At 43.9% G+C, this 18512-nt stretch overlaps 1 long non-coding RNA gene across 1 annotated transcript in view; it reads left to right on the plus strand.

Moving 5' to 3' along the window:
• The window catches only part of LOC115525992, a 34679-nt gene continuing 16167 nt past the window's right edge, over positions 1-18512 (plus strand). The window contains exons 1-5 of the long non-coding RNA XR_003972507.2: positions 1-85; positions 14787-14888; positions 15407-15538; positions 16402-16570; positions 17127-17226. This is a non-coding gene — a long non-coding RNA (uncharacterized LOC115525992). The remainder of the gene's footprint in view (positions 86-14786; positions 14889-15406; positions 15539-16401; positions 16571-17126; positions 17227-18512) is intronic.

Here is an 18512-nt window from a genome sequence, read left to right on the forward strand (position 1 = left end):
CCGGCTGCCGAGGTCAGGATGGCTCAGAAAAGGGGACGTAGGTGTGACAGAAAGGAGGTCAACGAGGATGCTTTGAATCTCACGGGTGAGAATTGGTGGTGACTGCTGGGGTTTGGGGTGGTTGGACGTGTCCAGATTATAAACGAATTTTTAAGCAGAACCAACGAGATTTACTAGTGGATTGAATACAGGATATGAGAGAAAGGGAAGAGTTTAACATAATTCCAAGAATTTTGGCAACGGGAAAGATGGAGAACACTGGAGGAGACTCGGGTTTGGAGGGATTATCGGGATCCCAGGAGGGGGCATGGCAAGTTGAAAATGCTGTGTAGACATCCAAGGGGAGATGTCGAACAGTTGGACATACAAGCCGTGAGATGGATAAGATTACTTAGGGAGTGGTTTGGACAGGAAACAGAAAATATCTGAGGACAGAGGCCTGTGAGTACCAACCTGGAGAGCTCGGAGAGATGAGTAGGGAGAGAGAAAGACTACTGAGAAGTGTCCAAAAATGCGAGAGAAAAAGATGCTAATGTGTGTTCTGGAAGCCAAGTGAAGATGTTTCATATTAACCAGTGTATGGATTGGAAAAGCAAAGGAACAGTAAAAAGAGACAGCGAGACATCTAAGAACATTTTTTACAAATTGAAGGGAAATGTATATGTTCCCCAGGAGAAAACAGCGGTGGGAAGGCCTCATTAGAAGGAATTAACCAGAAAGAACAGCAAAGCAAGTAGCAGTTTTTCAAGGCAGAGTAGGGCTGACCACCTGCACTAGAATCACCTGAGATGCTCATTAAGACATGCAGGTCCCAGTCAGACTCTTGCTTTCTACTCAGGGCATGATCTCACGGTTTGGGAGTTCGAGCCCCACGCTGGGCTCTGTGCTGATAGCATAGAACGTGCTTGGGATTCTCTTTCTCCCTTTCTCTCTGCCCCTCCCCTGCTCTTTCTCTCTTTCTCTCTCTCTCTCTCTCTCTCTCTCTCTCTCTGTGTCTCTCTCTCTCTCAAAACAAAAACTCGCAAGTCCCTGAATGAGAATTTTTCATGGGAGACTAGGAATTTGTATCTTCAGAAAGTTCTACAGACGATTCTTATACATGTTACTAAGAGTAACGAAAAATTTAAATAAGGGAATAGATCCCCAGGAACACTTTAAAGAGTCACATGTACGCGTGCAAACGTAGGTTGTAAATATGGAGATGAGGTGACCAGTTTCAGGCTCCCACCCTCATGATCTACATTTTTATCCAAGAACAGGATTAGATTACAGCCACACAGGGAAGAAATGTACTGCTTTGACTTTCAAACTTAATATCCTTTCTCCCCGAATGTATTACAAAACTCAACTTGGCAACATTTGTTTTTCCATTTCGCTTCATGCTCTGTGGGGGAGGAATTGAAAATTGAACTTTGCAAGGCCTCCTGTGGGCTCGCTGCTGCCTCCAGAGCACATGTAGACGACAAGTACAGTAGAACCCATCCTTACATCGTTATTCCACGGATGCAGCGCCGTTGCAGGTCAGAAAGGATCTCCTCTTCCTTCACGCACGCACAGTGCACGCACACCCACGCACACAACGTGCACGCTCAGTCGCGTGCACCCGATATGCAAGCAGCGTCTGCAAACCCCTACGGTAGATTTTCATGTTGGGCTTATGGAAATCCATTTTATTGCCTCGTGAGTAATTTCAGCTGCTTACGCGTCCAAGCAAGTTTCTACCAGTCATTTCTTCCTTCTTCTGACATATCCCTGTTACCCTGACATTGGTAATGCTGCTGTTAGGCCTAAGGAGGGGTTCTGGGATATAGGAAAATGAGAATTCAGATATGGAGGCTTTAACTGGGTGTTAGGTGTAAGTGATGAATCCCTAAATTCCATTCCTGCAACCGAGGCCATACTACATGTTAACTAACCAGAATTTAAATAAAATTCTTGGAAGAAACAAAGAAAAGAGACGGAGGCTTCAGTCTCACTGCCGCCCTTAACTCATCGTGGGGTTCTTGGAAGGTTTCGTATCTTTCCTGAGTCGCAGTCTCATCATCTGTAAAACAAAGTCGTTTGACTATCTTTCTGTCCTCTCCCTAATATCCCATCTTTCTGCGATGATTCTTTTCAAAAATACATCCAGAAAACTATGCATTTCCCTTGCCTTAGTTCTGTCTCTAGCCAAAGAAGGTGTACGTGCAATTCCCTATGGGGATAACCCATCAGAGGCCATTTTATAAAAAGCAAGACATGTTTGAATGCAAACTTCATTTTCTTAATGACCCTTGACTGTTTATCTGAGTATAACAGCGACACACTGCCCCTGGACAAAATGGAAAACACAGGCCGATAAAGAGGAAGTTCGAAATCACCTATAATTTTTCAACACCGCGATAATCACTTCTTACCTCTCCATATTCCTGTTTGCTTGCTTCTTTGTTTTCTCGCTAAAATTAGGGCCATTTTTCCTTTTGCATACTGCTTTTTTTCCCTTCAATGTATTGTCCTTAGTATTTATTTTCATTAAGTCGTGTGAAAATATCATTTTATTTCTGCATAAATTCCCAAGTTAGTGTTCTAGCCACACTAATGCAATCACCTCTGTGGTAGGACACTGGTTTGTTTTCAACATTGCATTATTTTGAATTACAATGTACGAATATGTGTCCATATATATATATATATTCAATGGTTTCATCAACAACATAAATTCCTAGAATTGGAATCACTGGTCAAATAGTGTAAATATCTGTCCACATGAGCTGGACCCTCTTTCTTTCCAGCCACCTTTCCTGTCTGACTCTGTTCCAGCCACATGCTCTTTGCTGCTGTTACATCGTGCGAAGGTCGTTTCTCTCTCAGAGACCTTGACCTCACTGTTGGTTTTCTCCACCCTCAGGGCATCTCTGTCTCTAGATCTCAAGGCTCACTCTATTCCTCCATCTATTCTGCTCCAATGTCACCTTCTCGGAGGAACTTTCCATGCGTCTGCGGTCCCAAATAGCCTCTCCCCCGCCATTCTCTATCTGCTCCCCCTGCTTTTGTCTAACATACGTTTGCTACCGAAAATCATGTTGTTTAATTGTGTAACTGCCTCCCTGTACTTTTTACTGTCCCCCTTCTCCTTAGGTTAGAAGCTTCCCGAGCGGAAGAAGTATGGCTATCTCTTTCCTTCTGGTATGAATTCCTACCACCTAGAACCCTGTCTAGCATATACTAGTCGCTTACTTAGTACCCTTCCAGTGAATCATCTGAATTTGTCATTTACCCATTTGTCTTAGTCTGGGCTGCTATACTAGAAATAACGCAGACTGGGTGGCTTGTAAGCAACAGAAACTTGTTTCCCACAGTCCTGGAGTGTGGCGAATCCCAGATCCAGGCACCTGCAGATTCAGCGTCTGGTGAAGGTCCTTTCCCGGTCCATGCATACCGGTCTTCTCACACTGTCCAAACAGGACAGGAGGGGTGAGGGGGCGCTCTGGCATCTGGGCATTACTGCCCTGACGAGGGTTCCCTGAGCACGTCCCAAAGACCCCACCTCCTAATACCGTCACACTGGACCTGAGGGTCTCGGCAGAGGAACTTTTAGGAGACAAAGATATTCAGCTCATAGCATCAGCTCTCTTCGTGGACGTTTCTCTTTTCATTGTAGAGACCATTTCAACACAATAAGACCACTGACCTCATTAATCTCATTTTAGTGTCATTATGCTATTAATCTCAACGTAATTATCTTATTGTAATAATAATCCATCTATATATCCCATAGTTTTCCTAGTTAGTTGTTTGTCTTTTTAGAGTGAAGAGTGGAAGAACTTTTTTAAAAAATTTTTTTAATGTTTACTTTTGAGAGAGAGACAAGCGTGAGTGGGGGAGGGGCGGAGAGAGGGAGACGCAGAATCCGAAGCAGGCTCCAGGCTCCGAGCTGTCAGATCGCACAGAGCCGATGCGGGGCTCAAACCCACAAACGGCGAGCTCGTGACCTGAGCCAAAGTCGGACGCTTAACCAACTGAGCCACCCAGGCACCCCTGGAAGTCATGTTTCTATAGCTGTTATTTTATGGTTCCCTTCTAGAATATTACACTCAAAAAGTCCGCAGCCCAGTAACTGACAAATATTCACGTATTATTTCTTCCAGCTTCTTTATTCCTTTTTCTTGCTTCATTCTCAAATTCTGGGATTTATTTTGATGCATGTCATTTGTCTTATCTCCCTTCTTTAAATTGAATACAATGAAACCCAGAAAGAATTTTGATAAACTATTTACCGACCCAGAGTTCCTCCTGTGAATATGTCCCTGGCTAAATGAGAGGAAAGAAATGCAGTTTGGAAATTTCTTTTTCTTCAGCTTAGTGTGTCTGCTACTGATTACAGACGTATTCCTTTCTCACACAGCAGCCCCTGGAACCATTCTGATATGAATGCGGGGACAGCAGTCAGCTACGAGATATAACCAGAAAAGCGGTGAAAGCACATGTTTCTTAAAATGTGGCTGCTGTTTCTGGGGAAGTGTTTGAACGTCGTTCTGTCTGCTTGAATGTGACACCGTGCGTGTTACTAATCACGCATACGTGATCTCACTTAGTGACTTCAGATATTTACCCCGCGTTGCAGGTTTTACAGATGAAGAAACTGATGCTCTAAGAGGTTAAATAACATTCCCAAGGTCGTATGGATAGTAAGTGGCAGAATTGCGGGGGGCCTGATAACAAAGCCAATGACGAAAATTGCGCCTCAAATGTTTGCACGACCGTAGGAGAGTGTACTGAGCTAAGTCTATCCCACAGGTCTTTCTGTCAGGTACTCACAGCAATGATAACACCTATTTGATGGGCAAGGTGATTACGATTTAGGCACTTGCCCAAGACCCCACGACGCTATGTACACTGTTTCTTCTTCTTTGTTTTTCTTTGAAGATGTTATTTAAATTCAAGTTAGTTGATATATAGTGTATATCGGTTTCAGGAGTAGAATTCAGTGGTTCATCAGTTAGAGACAAAACCCAGGGCTCATCCCAACAGGTGATGCCTTCCTGCCCATCACCCATCTAGCCCATCCCCCCCCTCCACCGCCCTCCATCAAGCCTGTTTGTTCTCCATCATTAAGAGTCTCTTGTGGCTTGTTTCCCTCTCTGTTCCCCCCTTCCCATATGTTCATCTGATTTGTTCCTTAAATTCCACATATGAGTAAAATCATATGATATTTGTCTTTCTCTGGCTGACTTATTTTGCTTATGATAAAACGCTCTAGTTCCATCCATGTTGCTGCAAATGGCAAGATTTCATTCTTTTTGATTGCCGAACAATATCCCATCGTATATACATATCACATCTTCTTTATCCATTCATCAGTTGAGGGACATTTGAGCTCTTTCCGTTTACCAACACTTGGCTATTGTTGATAGTGCCAGTATAAACATTGGGGTGCATGTACCCCTTCAAATCACTATTCTTCTATGCTTTGGATAAATACCTAGTAGTGCAGTTGCTGGGTCATAGGGTAGTTCTATGTTTAACTTTTTGAGGAACCTCCATACTGTTCTCCAGAGTGGCTGCACCAGTTTGCTTTCCCACCAACAGTGCAAAAGGGTTCTCCTTTCTCTGCATCCATGCCAACATCTGTTGTTTCCTGAGTTGTTAATTTTAGTCATTCTGACAGGTGTGAGGTGGTATCTCATTGTGTTTTGATCTGCATATCCCTGATGATGAGTGATGTTGAACATCTTTTCATGTGTCTGTTTAGCCATCTGGATATCTTCTTTGGAGAAGTGCCTATTCATGTCTTCTCGCCATTTCTTAACTATATTATTTATTTTGAGGGTATTGAGTTTGGTAAGTTATTTATAGATTCTGGATGGTAGCCCTTTATCCAATATGTCATTTTCAAATATCTTCTCCCATTCCATAGGTTGCCTTTTAGTTTTGCGGATTGTTTCCTTCGCTGTACAGAGCATTAATCTTGATAAACTACCAATAGTTGATTTTTGCTTTTATTTCCCTTGTCTCTGGAGACGTGTTGAGTAAGAAGTTGCTGCAGCCAAGATCAAAGAGGTTTTTGCCTGCTTTCTGCTCAAGGGTTTGATGGCTTCCTGTCTTACGTTTAGGTCTTTCATGCATTTTGAGTTTATTTTTGTGTATGGTGTAAGAAAGTGGTCCAGGTTCATTCTTCTGCACGTCGCTGTCCTGTTTTCCCAGCACCACTTGCTGAAGACACTGTCTTTATTCCATTGGATATTCTTTTCTGCTTTGTCAAAGATTAGTTGGCCATACGTTTGTGGGTCCATTTCTGGGTTCTCTCTTCTGTTCCATTGATCTCAGTGTCTGTTTTACTGCCAGTACCATTACTGTCTTGATGCTTACAGCTTTGTAATACAGCTTCAAGTCCGGAATTGTGATGCCTCCTGCTTTGGTTTTCTGTTTCAAGATTGCTTTGGCAATTGAGGTCTTTTCTGGTAACATATACATTTTAGAATTGTTTGCTCTAGCTCTGTTAAAAATACTGATGTTATTTGGATAGGGACTGCATTCAATGTGTAGATTTCTTTGGGTAGTATAGATATTTTAACAATAAATGTTCTTCCAATCCACGAACATAGAACGTTTTTCCATTTCTTTGTGTCTTCTTCAATTCCTTTGGTGGGTGTTCCATCATTTTCAGAATACAGGTCTTTTACCTCTTTGGTCAGGTGTATTTGTAGATATCTCATTGGTTTTGGTGCAATTATAAATGAGATGGATTCCTTGATTTCTCTTTCTGCTGCTTTGTTATTGCTGTATAGAAATGCAACAGATTTCTGGGGCGCCTGGGTGGCGCAGTCGGTTAAGCGTCCGACTTCAGCCAGGTCACGATCTCGCGGTCCGTGAGTTCGGGCCCCGCGTCAGGCTCCGGGCTGATGGCTCGGAGCCTGGAGCCTGTTTCCGATTCTGTGTCTCCCTCTCACTCTGCCCCTCCCCCGTTCATGCTCTGTCTCTCTCTGTCCCAAAAATAAATAAACATTGAAAAAAAAAAAAAAAAAAAGAAATGCAACAGATTTCTGTACATTGATTTTATATTCTGCAAATTTGCTAAATACATGTATCAGATCCAGCAAGTTTTGGTGGATTCTTTCAGGTTTTCTACATAGACTATCACGTCATCTGCAAAGAGTAAAAATTTGACTTCTTCTTGCTGGTTCAGATACCTTTTAATTCCTCTCTGTTGTCTGATTGCTGAGGCTAGGACTTCTGGTCCTATGTTGAACAACAGTGGTGAGAGTGGACATCCTTGTCGTGTTCCTGATCTTAGGGGTAAAGCTCTCAGTTTTTCCTCATTGAGGATGATGTTAGTTGTGGATCTTTTGTATATGGCCAGAATGAATCACATACTGGGCAATAAATCTGGCCGCAACAAGTACGAAAAGGTTGAGATCATAAGCCTGCATATTTTCAGACCACAACACTATGAAACTTGAAGTTAGTGACAAGAAAAAATTTGGAAAGACCACAAATACATGGAGGTTAAAGAACATCCTACTAAAGAATGAATGGGTTAACCAGAAGATTAAAGAAGAAATAAACAATACATGGAAGCAGATGAAAATGAAAACACAACAGGACAAAACCTATGGGATGCAGCAAAGGCAGTCCTAAGAGGGAAGCATATAGCGATACAGGTCTTACTCAAGAAGCAAGAAAAGTCCCAAACACAGAATATAAGCTTGCACCTAAAGGGGCTGGAAAAAGAAGAACAAGTAAAGCCCAAAACCATCAGAAGAAAGGAAATAATAAAGATTAGACCACAAATAAATAATATCAAAATTTTAAAAAAAGATAGAACAGATCAATGAAATTAGGTGCTGGTTCTTTGAAAGAATCAACAAAATTGATAAATCCCTAACCAGACTTATCAAAAAGAAAAGAGAAAGGACCCAAATAAATAAAATCATGAATGAAAGAGGACAGATCACAACCAACACCACAGAATACAAATGATAATCAGAGAATATTATGAGCAATTATATGCCAACAAACTGGGCAATCTGGAAGAAATGGATGAATTCCTAGAAACACATAAACTATCAAAATTTAAACAGGAAGAAATAGAAAATTTGACCCATGACAAGTAAAGAAATTGAACCAGTAATCAAAAATCTCCCAAAAAACAAGAGCCCAGGGCCAGATGGCTTTCCAGGGGAATTCTACCAAACATTTAAAGAAGAGTTAACATCTATTCTCTTGAAGCTGTTCCAAAAAAATAGAAATGGAAGGAAAACTTCTAAACTCATTCTATGAGTCCAGCATTACCTTGATTCCAAAACCACACAAAGACCCCCCCTAAAAAGGAGAATTACAGACCAATATCCCTAATGAACACAGATGTAAAAATTCTCAAGAAGATACTAATAAATCAAATCCAACAGTACATTAAAAGAATTACTCACCACGATCATGTGGGATTTATTCCTGGGCTATAGGGGTGGTTCAATATCTGCAAATCAATCAACGTGACACTTCACATTAATAAAAGAAAGGATAAGATCCCTATGATCCTCTCGGTAGATGCAGAAAAAGCACCAGGCAGGGGTGCCTGGTAGGCTCAGTTGGTTAAGTGTCCCTCCAACTCTTGGTTTTGGCTCAGGTCATGATCTCTAGGTCATAGGATCAAGCCCTGTCAGGCTCTGTGCTGAGGGTGGAACTTTCTTTGAATGTCTCTCTCAGCCCCTCCTTTGCTTGCTCTCTCTGAAAATAAATAAGCATTAAAAAAAAGAAAAAGCATTTGACAAAATACAGCATCCTTTCTTGATTAAAAACCTTTAAGAAAGTATGGATAGAGGAACATATGCTCATTGTTGCTCATTGCTGCTCATATCCTCATATGCTGCATTGGTCCTAATAGGGCTGTTTCAAAATACCTTCACCCTTTGGGTAAAAGTGATTTTAGTGAAGGATCTATGTAAACTAGAGTAGGCTAGTTTATACTACTAGCCCCAATACTTATAACATTGAGACCCCCAAATTTATAACTGTTCAAATGCAATTAGGGTGCTATAAAAACTCAATATGTCCGTTTTTAAACGATCACTCATTTTACAAAGTTGCACACTAAAAGGAACAGCATGTCTTGGAAAAATAGAGATGGGAAAGACCCTTTGAAGCCTATGGAGCTTTGTAACTCGAATGCTCTAAACAGAACACTAAAAACAAGAAGAAAAAATATTAGTACGTACAAAACACATGTTTGTAACTACATGACATCCTGAAAAGGGAAAACTGTAGAAACAGTAGAAGTATCAGCGTTTCCCAGAGGTACAGAGGACAGTGACATGAATAGGTTGGAATACACAGATATTTTTCAGCTCTTCTCGACATTACAGTGATGGATACATATCACCTACTTTTGTTAAAAACCGCAGAATGTCAAGAGTGAGTCTTTATGGACTTTGGATGTAAAGTATGGACTTTGGATGATAATGATGTGTCATCGTACATTCATCAATGGTGACAAGAGTACCAATCTGATGTTGTTGTTGATAGTAGGTGGAGCCTGTGTACGTGGTGGGGGTGGTCAGGGGTAGATAGGATCTCTGTACTTTGTACTCAGTTTTGCTGTGAATCTAAAACTTTCATAACAAAATACACTCAGGGTTTTGAAAAGAACATGTGAAACTTCTAGTAAGTAAGAAAATACTTGGAAGGTAGTTTTGAAAAAGTGGAAGAGCAAAGGTAGAAGGGTACGAGGAATAACTGAGCTTCAGCGTCACAGACACAAAGACCAAGGAGACCATGCAACGTTTGTGATGCAGAGCAGGTGACCAAATTTAGGGCAAACGTGGAGTGGATGGAAGTCACAGTTCCGTCCTGTTCTGTCACTCTGTCCAGCCATGTTAGCGGAGTTAGTGCTCTGGAGCTGTTGTTCCATGACACGAACCACGAACATACGGGAGAAAAATCACACGCAAAGACATCACCCGGACCGGATTCTCATCATCTCCCCATGTGGCAACCTTATATGAGCTAGTCCATCGTGGAAACTGTGGTAGGACAGACCTGAGTGTTCTGTTCCTCCCCCAACCGACAGCATCATTCCAGTGAACTGGCAGGGGGTCTGGCTCCATCCAGTTTTTCAGGGTAAGAGACTTAGGGATACCGCCAGGGGGCCCTTGGACTGATCTCCGTTTCAAGCACCCTGGAGGAACAAGGGGTCGGAGAAGCCTTTGTCAAAGATCTTCCTGGGCCAATCTTTGCTCTCACTAAATCAGATGACTGGATTTGCTCTACACGTACGGGCTTTCCCTAAAAGGTCTATTACAGTGACCACTTGCTTTGTAAAGAGATGGTGATCACATCAAAACTCATATTCCTAGAAGGGTCAGTCATGAATATTTACACTGTATACTGATGGCAAGAATTTAATGCCTGATGTAAAAAAAAAAAAAAAAAAGATGTATTTTTTAAAAGATCTTTTGTTCTTAGAACCTTCTATTGTGATACCTTAACGTTGGGACCATGACTTGAGAGGTGACGTCTCACACGGGGATTCAAAATCTGACTGCACCACGTTTCACCTGCGTGATTTGGGGCAAAAGGATTGATTACGCTGAGCCTGAGGTTCCTGGTCTATAAAAACGGAGATGGTCACACTTACCCCATAGGAGTTACCCCGTAACTCACCTCTGTAAGTTACAGGCTCGACGAAAAGGCCAAAGGCTTTGGAGTCTGAATAAATGACTCCAAACGAAGTGGTGTTAGTTCTGGCTCTGCCATTTATTATTCATGCAATCCCGGGCAGATTATCTAATCCCTCTACGCTTTGGTTTGCTCACCTACAAAAGATGAATAATGAGAATACGGCATACCTGCTCTTAGGACGGATGGGTGTCACCTAATAACGTGCCTGGCGTTTGCATCCATTTAGTAAGTATTCATCGTTTGTCCCCATCAGTGGGACTCCTGCTCTGGGTGTTGGAAGACAGCACTGAGGACAACATCCGCGTCCTTCACGGAGTTTACCTTCTATTTGGAGTTAAGGAAAGGAGGGGGAGGAGATACAAAATAAACAAATAAACAAATAAGAAAAACTTCAATAGTAATTAGCAGGAAAAAGAAAACAAACCAAGAGATAAAATACAGACTGACAGCGAGGGGAGGGCTACTTTCCAGAGGAAATCATCCTTCACGAGACCGTATCTGGTCTGAAAACTGAAGGACGGGGAGGAGTGGAAGAAGTGAAACTGAGAGGAAGGGCTGACCGGGCGGAGGACAGAGTCAATGCCCAGGTGGAGGCTGGAGGGCAAAGGCCAGTGAGGCGGGTGTGCAGGTGGAGAGACGGTAGTGGGCGCGCTGCTCCCGTCCGGGTGAGACGCGTCGGTGTTTCAGACCAGGAGGGCGCAGGTGGCGGCCGGGGAAGACGGGGCAGGCCCAGAAATGTTTTGGAGGCCTGGTCCCCGGAAGGTGTGCGGTGACTGAAAGAAACAGATCGATCAGGGTTGACCCCTGGAGTCTTCCCCTGAATCACGCGCCGTGACAGCGGATTGCGCGCGGTGGGTACGTTTTAAGTGGCACTTACGTTCAGATCGGCCACCGAAGCTGTTTTGCGTGAATGAAGATCGGCTGAACGCAATAACTGTTTTTCCTTTCTGAATAATTCCCCTCCCTCGCTCTGCCTTCAGTTTCCCTTTCACCTTTTGACGGGGCTTGGAAGCTTCCGGGCTCCAATGCTTCATTTTTTCTTCTCCCTGTTACTTCCTGTGGGGATCTGGGGCCACGGTGAAGCAGATACAGAGAATACAGGGGGTATTTAAAAACATAAACACTAAAAGAAGAGACTTCTGAAGACGATGACATCCGTGCCCTGACCTGTGGAGTGCTAATTCATCAAGCCTTGAAGTGAAACATAAAGAAGGTACAAATGACGTCGTTCTTGGCTTTGCTCCCAGTGTCTTAAAATGATGCCTCCACCGAGCCACCTGACATTGTCCAGAACCTGTAAGACTATGGCGTTTCAACAAGATTTCCCCCCACCTCCTTTTTGACAATTGCATGCTAGGGGAGGGGAGAAAAGAATTCCTCACAGTATGTAAGCAAGAAATGCCAAAGTTGGGGGGTGGGGAAGAACTGTCAGTTTTCATGATTTCCCTTTCTTCCAATTTTCCATACTCTTCCCCTCTTGGTAAAAGAAGGGAAATAGTTCTCGATGAGGAACCATTCAGGTCCCACCAAACTGTAACGTGAAAAGTACAGTCCTCGCCTTTGCCTGTGCGTCTACAGGCGTGCTGTTTTCTTCAAAACAACTTCGCTAATGCTAAGATTGCTCCTTCTCCAAAGAAATGTGTTAGTGGTGAGATAAATACAATTGGAGTTGAAGATGAGAGGGACAGTGGGAACAGAAGGTACTTAATCATGCAAAGGAGACTTTCCTTAAGGCTTGAAATCCCCTCCCTGCGGTCCGCTAGGGATAAACCAATCATAAAACACACCAGCGTAATTCATTATGACCCTTCAGGATTAATAGAAATTTCAATATAGCAAAATATTAAACCAACGTCTTTTAGCAAGTTTAAATGGGAGAATGAACGAGCCCATTGTAAGTAATCATGCAGAAACATCCACCGATATAGTCGACCATAAAAATATCACCCCAGAAAATGAAAATGAAATACTTGTCTGGTCCAGATAATTGGAGCACTTAACATGCCAGAGACTCAGGCATTCAACCTAGATGAATATAAATTATTTATGCCTAACTCAGGGTCTCCAAACTGGAAGCTTCATCTTTAAAACTGTAGTTGCTTGGTGGGGGAAGAATGTGCTGGCTTCAAGCTTCGTACCTCACAATGCTTTCTAACAGACTCCCCAGTGTTTGTTTTACGTAGGCAGTACAACTGTTTTGCCCCAAGGTAATCCTGTGCTCCTCCGGAAATTACTATTGTTGAGGCTTGGCAACAGCTATTTATTTCAGAGAAGTTTATTCTTCAATATCAAATTATAAAAACAAATGCCTCTTGCGTGGGTAATGACACTCTTAAGTATCCGACTTTTGATAAGTTCAAAATTCATCATACCTATAAACAAGTTAAGTCCATAAAATGCCATCTTGATCATCAAAAGTGCATTATAGAAGCGTCTTAGGCATTGTTTTCCTGCAATTTTATTCTATGCTTAAAATTTCTTTAAAACCAGAGAAATTGGCCTGAATAGATCATGAGTTACACGTAGAGATCCCTGGGAAGTGTATGAAATGCTTGTTGCCATTAAGGTCCCAGTATAAATGATTACAAGTAGTGATGGTCAGCATTTCTTAACGCCGTGAGTTTCTTAGCAAATGGATGTCTTGTCAGAAATTTTCTCATCTCCTCTCTTGAAAGAGAGAAAGAAAGAAAGATAGGAAGAGAAAAGAAAGAGGAAGGAAGGAGGGAAGGGAGGAAGAGAGGAAGGAAGGAAGGAAGGAAGGGAGGAAGGAAAGGAGGGAGAAAGGAAGGAAGGAAGGAAGAGAGGAAGGAAGAAAGGAAGGAAGGAAGGAAGGAAGAGAAGAAGGGAGGAAGGAAGAGAGGAAGGGAGGAAGGAAGGAAGGAAAGAAGGAAGGAAGGAAGGAGAGCACCGGAAGAGAGGGAAGGAAGGAAGACTGGGAGGAGGAGAGGGGAAGGAGGGAGGACGGAGGAGACGGACAGAAAGACGGACAGAGAGCGGAGGCACAGAGAAAGAAGACAGAAAGAAGAGAGAAGGCCGGACGGAGGAGGCAGGAAGCGACGGAGAAGGAAGGGAGGGAGAAAGGAAGGAAGGAAGGAAGAGAGGAAGGAAGAAAGGAAGGAAGGAAGGAAGGGAAGAAGGGAGGAAGGAAGAGAGGAAGGAAGGAAGGAAGGAAGGAAGAGAGGAAGGAAGGAAGGAAGGGAGGGAGAGAGGAAGGAAGGAAGGAAGGGAGGGAGAAAGGAAGGGAAGAAGGGAGGAAGGAAGAGAGGAAGGGAGGAAGGGAGGAAGGAAGGAAGGAAAGAAGGAAGGAAGGGAGGAAGGAAGGAAGGAAGAGAGAAAGGAAGAGAGGAAGGAAGGAAGGAAGAGAGAGAGAGAGAGAAAGGAAGGAAGGAGGGAAGGAAGGAAGAGAGGAAGGAAAGAAGGAAGGAAGAGAGGAAGGAAGGAAGGAAGGAAGAGAGGAAGGAAGGAAGGAAGGAAGGAGGAAGGAAGAGAGGAAGGAAGGAAGGGAGGGAGAAAGGAAGGAAGGAAGGAAGAGAGGAAGGAAGGAAGGAAGGAAGGAAGGGAAGAAGGGAGGAAGGAAGAGAGGAAGGAAGGAAGGAAGGAAGGAAGGAAGGAAGAGAGGAAGGAAGGAAGGAAGGGAGGGAGAAAGGAAGGAAGGAAGGAAGGAAGAGAAGAAGGGAGGAAGGAAGAGAGGAAGGGAGGAAGGAAGGAACGAGGGAAGGAAGGAAGAGAGGAAGGAAAGAAGGAAAGAAGAGAGAAAGGAAGAGAGGAAGGAAGGAAGGAAGGAAGGAAGGAAGGAAGGAAGGAAGAGAGAAAGGAAGGAAAGAAGGAAGGAAGGAAGGAAAGAAATGAAGTTTCCTCACCTCAGTACGCACTGATGTAACTAAGATAGCTTCCGTATGGCCAGTCTTGGGCCACGTTGCAAGCCGGAGGAATGGAACTGATACCCAGCGGTGTCAAATGAAGAGGCCGGTAGTTTATGCAATGAAGCCAGGTTCAAGCTCCCACGCGCATTCTCCCACAAGCGCTTTGTAAAGAGAAAAACCTCCAGGTTTTCTGATCTGAAAGGCAGACCTCAATTCTTTTGCTCATGTTGATACTATCCTCTGGTTACCAATAACGTACTTTTTCAGATTTGCTGCTGCCCCCTACGTATTCTTAGACTCGGCGTGAACACCAACAGTGGGCAAAATTTGCCATCGGGAATGGCAGGTGTGGTCCTGACTTGTCCCAAGGTGAGTGGACTGTGTGCGTGGGACTGGCCTGCAGCAGCCCCATTAACGTTTCAGGGACCTGTGTTTCTCCATGATTGGCACGGACACGATTTATTGGTAGCAAATGTATTACTGATCCTTATGTTTTATTTTCTTTTAATATTTAATATTTATTTCCTTTTGAAAGAGAGGGACAGACAGACTGTGAGCAGGGGACGCGCAGAGAGAGAGGGAGACACCGAATCCGAAGCAGGCTCCAGCGTCTGAGCCATCAGCACAGAGCCTGACATGGGGCTTGAACTCACGAACCGTGAGATCATGCCCTGAGCCGAAGTCACATGCTTAACTGCCTGAGCCACCCAGGCGCCCCTCTAACTTAAAGACTTTAAAATTATGCACTTAAAATTTCATCTCATGGCAACTCTGTTATTTCTTTGTATTTCATTTCATATTAGAAATCACATTTAAATTGATGACCCATTTGCTGTACTCGCGGATGGTGTAAGCCTCGTCAATAATCCATAGACACACTTTTGCAGGGGATTATAAACTACCATTTTCCCAAAGTTTTGATTGGGAATGATGCTGAGCTGGGCACATGACGTCATAGCATTTGCCAATATGTAAACAAACAGCGCGAGGATCAGCTGGCGTCCGCCTAAAAAAATAAGGTAAAATCTCTTCCTAAGCTTGTTAGCTTTGAAAAAAAAGTGATTATATATTTTATATGTGTTGGTGGATAGGTCGATTATGTGAGGGCAGTCCATGCAACACGAGAGCAAATATTTATTTGGTAATATGTATCAACGCTGCTTTCCGAAAATGTCAGGGGACCGTACTAACTGCAATCCTGGCGCTCTGCCTGGAGGCAGCAGCTCACAGAATGCCATCCATTCCTGTGTGTCTTATGCATGCCACTGGGGACTCACATTTGAGATTGTGGGAGAACCCCTGGGTTTGAGTTTTGTTCTTTTAACTTGCTAGCAGGATAGTGTTGGACAAGTCAGTTAGCTTTTCTGGGTATCCGTTTCTGTGTTTCCAAAATGCTGTGTCAAATAATTTGGAGTATGTGTGAGCACTTTGCGAGCTCTAAAAGCATTACCCAAATGCTAAACGCTTTACTCCCTTTCAAGGTTAGATAAAGGGACGGAGGGAAAAGAGACTGTCAAGTTGAATCCCATGCCCTTGTGTACACATCATTTAAAAATGGATAACCTGGGGCGCCTGGGTGGCGCAGTCGGTTAAGCGTCCGACTTCAGCCAGGTCACGATCTCGAGGTCCGGGAGTTCGAGCCCCGCGTCAGGCTCGGGGCTGATGGCTCGGAGCCTGGAGCCTGTTTCCGATTCTGTGTCTCCCTCTCTCTCTGCACCTCCCCCGTTCATGCTCTGTCTCTCTCTGTCCCAAAAATAAATAAAAACATTGAAAAAAAATTAAAAAAAAATAATAAAAATGGATAACCTGTTGTGTTAAAATCATTAAAAGGATTGAATATTATAATGATACCTCTGACTTGCTGTGAACTCATTTATTGCAGCATTTAATCTCGTGTGGTGCGACAGAAGGGATTTAAAATATGTATCTTCGGTGGATTTTTCAAAGCTGATGCAGTTGTTCCCGCAACGTTTTGTGAGAAAAAGAGCATCTGAAGGAAAAACGGATGTCGAGCGCTCTGTGCTTTCAAAGGCAAGAGTGTTTCTTGCTAGGTCAGTGGGATCAGGTAACTGCGAAATAAACAGTGCTTTGCTTCGTTAGCACAGATTTAGTCTTGTCTCCACAGAAACCTGGAGTCTTCAAATACACGGCCTCCTCTCTGAAATTTACTTACATACATGTCAAACATTATTTGTAAGGGGATTGGGAGAACGCTCTCCAGCTAAAATTCTAGCGACCATAACACCTCTATCCTGATGCCGTTTCTTTCCCCACATTCTACGTTTTATGGTGAAGACTTAAGGAGAGATGGCCCCGGACCGCACAGAGCAAAAATTTTAAGACCCAAGACTTGAACCCTCTGCCTGTGGAGGCAAGGCTTTTGCGGAGTTGTAAATTCAAGGTCTTACACATTAAGAAGAAAATGTGTGTGGCACTAATGTGACTCGTGGGGGTGCAGGGCAGAAAGTGCACGACTCCTCGGGCCTTGGCCCTGGAGGCTCTGCTCGCGGCGAGGCTGCTGTGATCACAGAGCTGGGGGGCTCGTCCGGAAGGCACCGGGGACCACACTCTTCAACTGTCACCAGGTCCCTTTGCTTTCCTTTGCAGGACGTTTTAGCCTCCTGGGGAGTAAACCTTGAACTGAGTCCGGTTTCTGGTTTTTATCCTCCTTGATCCGGGACCCAGACGCTGGTCTGCTCTCCTGCAGGTACTTGAAGTTCATTCTTTAATTTTTTTTTTTTTCCAACGTTTATTTACTTTTGGGACAGAGAGAGACAGAGCATGAACGGGGGAGGGGCAGAGAGAGAGGGAGACACAGAATCGGAAGCAGGCTCCAGGCTCTGAGCCATCAGCCCAGAGCCCGACGCGGGGCTCGAACTCACGGACCGCGAGATCGTGACCTGGCCGAAGTCGGACGCTTAACCGACTGCGCCACCCAGGCGCCCCTGAAGTTCATTCTTTAAAGGGGGCATGGAAGGAATTCCTGGAAATATGTCCCTTCCCTTCCGCCGTCTCCTGCTTGCAGCAGATGTGTGTTGGAGGCAAGTCTATTTCTGCTTTTGCTCTGATATACATTTTCCAGTTCAGACGGATCGCTGAAGCCACACATAGTTTTTCAAGGGCGTATTTCTTTTAACAGCAGAAGTAGTTCATTTTCGTAAAACATGAGCAGGGAACCTGAGGGCTGAGGAAAAAAATTCTAGTGGGATGCTTTCTTTCATTTAGGCTGGGGATTTCTAGAAATATGGACCTATGGCTGACCTCATTTTAAATGGCGTCATTGTTACTTACTCATTCAAATATGCGGACGGTGGTGTGGATGGCAGGGTAATATTTTTATTGGCGTGAAAACGGAAAGCTCTGAGATATATTTAGCTCTATTTTACTGCGTATTATTTCTACATGGCCTGTGTCCCCTCTTAACCATAAAGAAGCAATCGAGTGGGAAAAGAAAAACAAAAGGCTTCTCTCTCCGTAGTTTTAAGGGCAGTCAATTCAGCTCTAACCTTTATTCACGATCCAACAGGTATAGTGCACTAGGTTGAGAAAGACTGAAGGGAAAATGTGAAAAGCACAGAAACCGTGGTCTCAGGTTAAAAAGCTTCAGCGACTTCCCTTTGTACAAATAATGAAATTGGACCCTCTCAACGTGGCCCAAGCCGCTCGCCATCTGGACTCTGCCTTTGTCTCCAGCAACGGCTGTTCTCACTCTTGTCCTTGCTGTCCACACGCTAGACCCACTGGCCCCCTTCCCTTTGCACGAACGCGCCAGGCCCTTACGCAGCTGGGTTTGCTCACATGCTGATCCCAGTGTGCAAATTCCTCCACTCACTCTTTCTGCAGGCGGCTTCCTGTCTTTTCGAGGTCGGTGCTAACGCAACGCGGGGATTTCCCAGCTAGCATCCGAATGCACTCCTACCCTTGTCTTCACTGTTGCGTTTTGAGTTTTCTCCACTGTCCTTACAGCTCTGTCGATCTCTGTGTTAGTGTTGT

This window comes from Lynx canadensis, chromosome D1 (genome assembly GCF_007474595.2).
Source record: "Lynx canadensis isolate LIC74 chromosome D1, mLynCan4.pri.v2, whole genome shotgun sequence".
NCBI classification, from domain to species: domain Eukaryota; kingdom Metazoa; phylum Chordata; class Mammalia; order Carnivora; family Felidae; genus Lynx; species Lynx canadensis.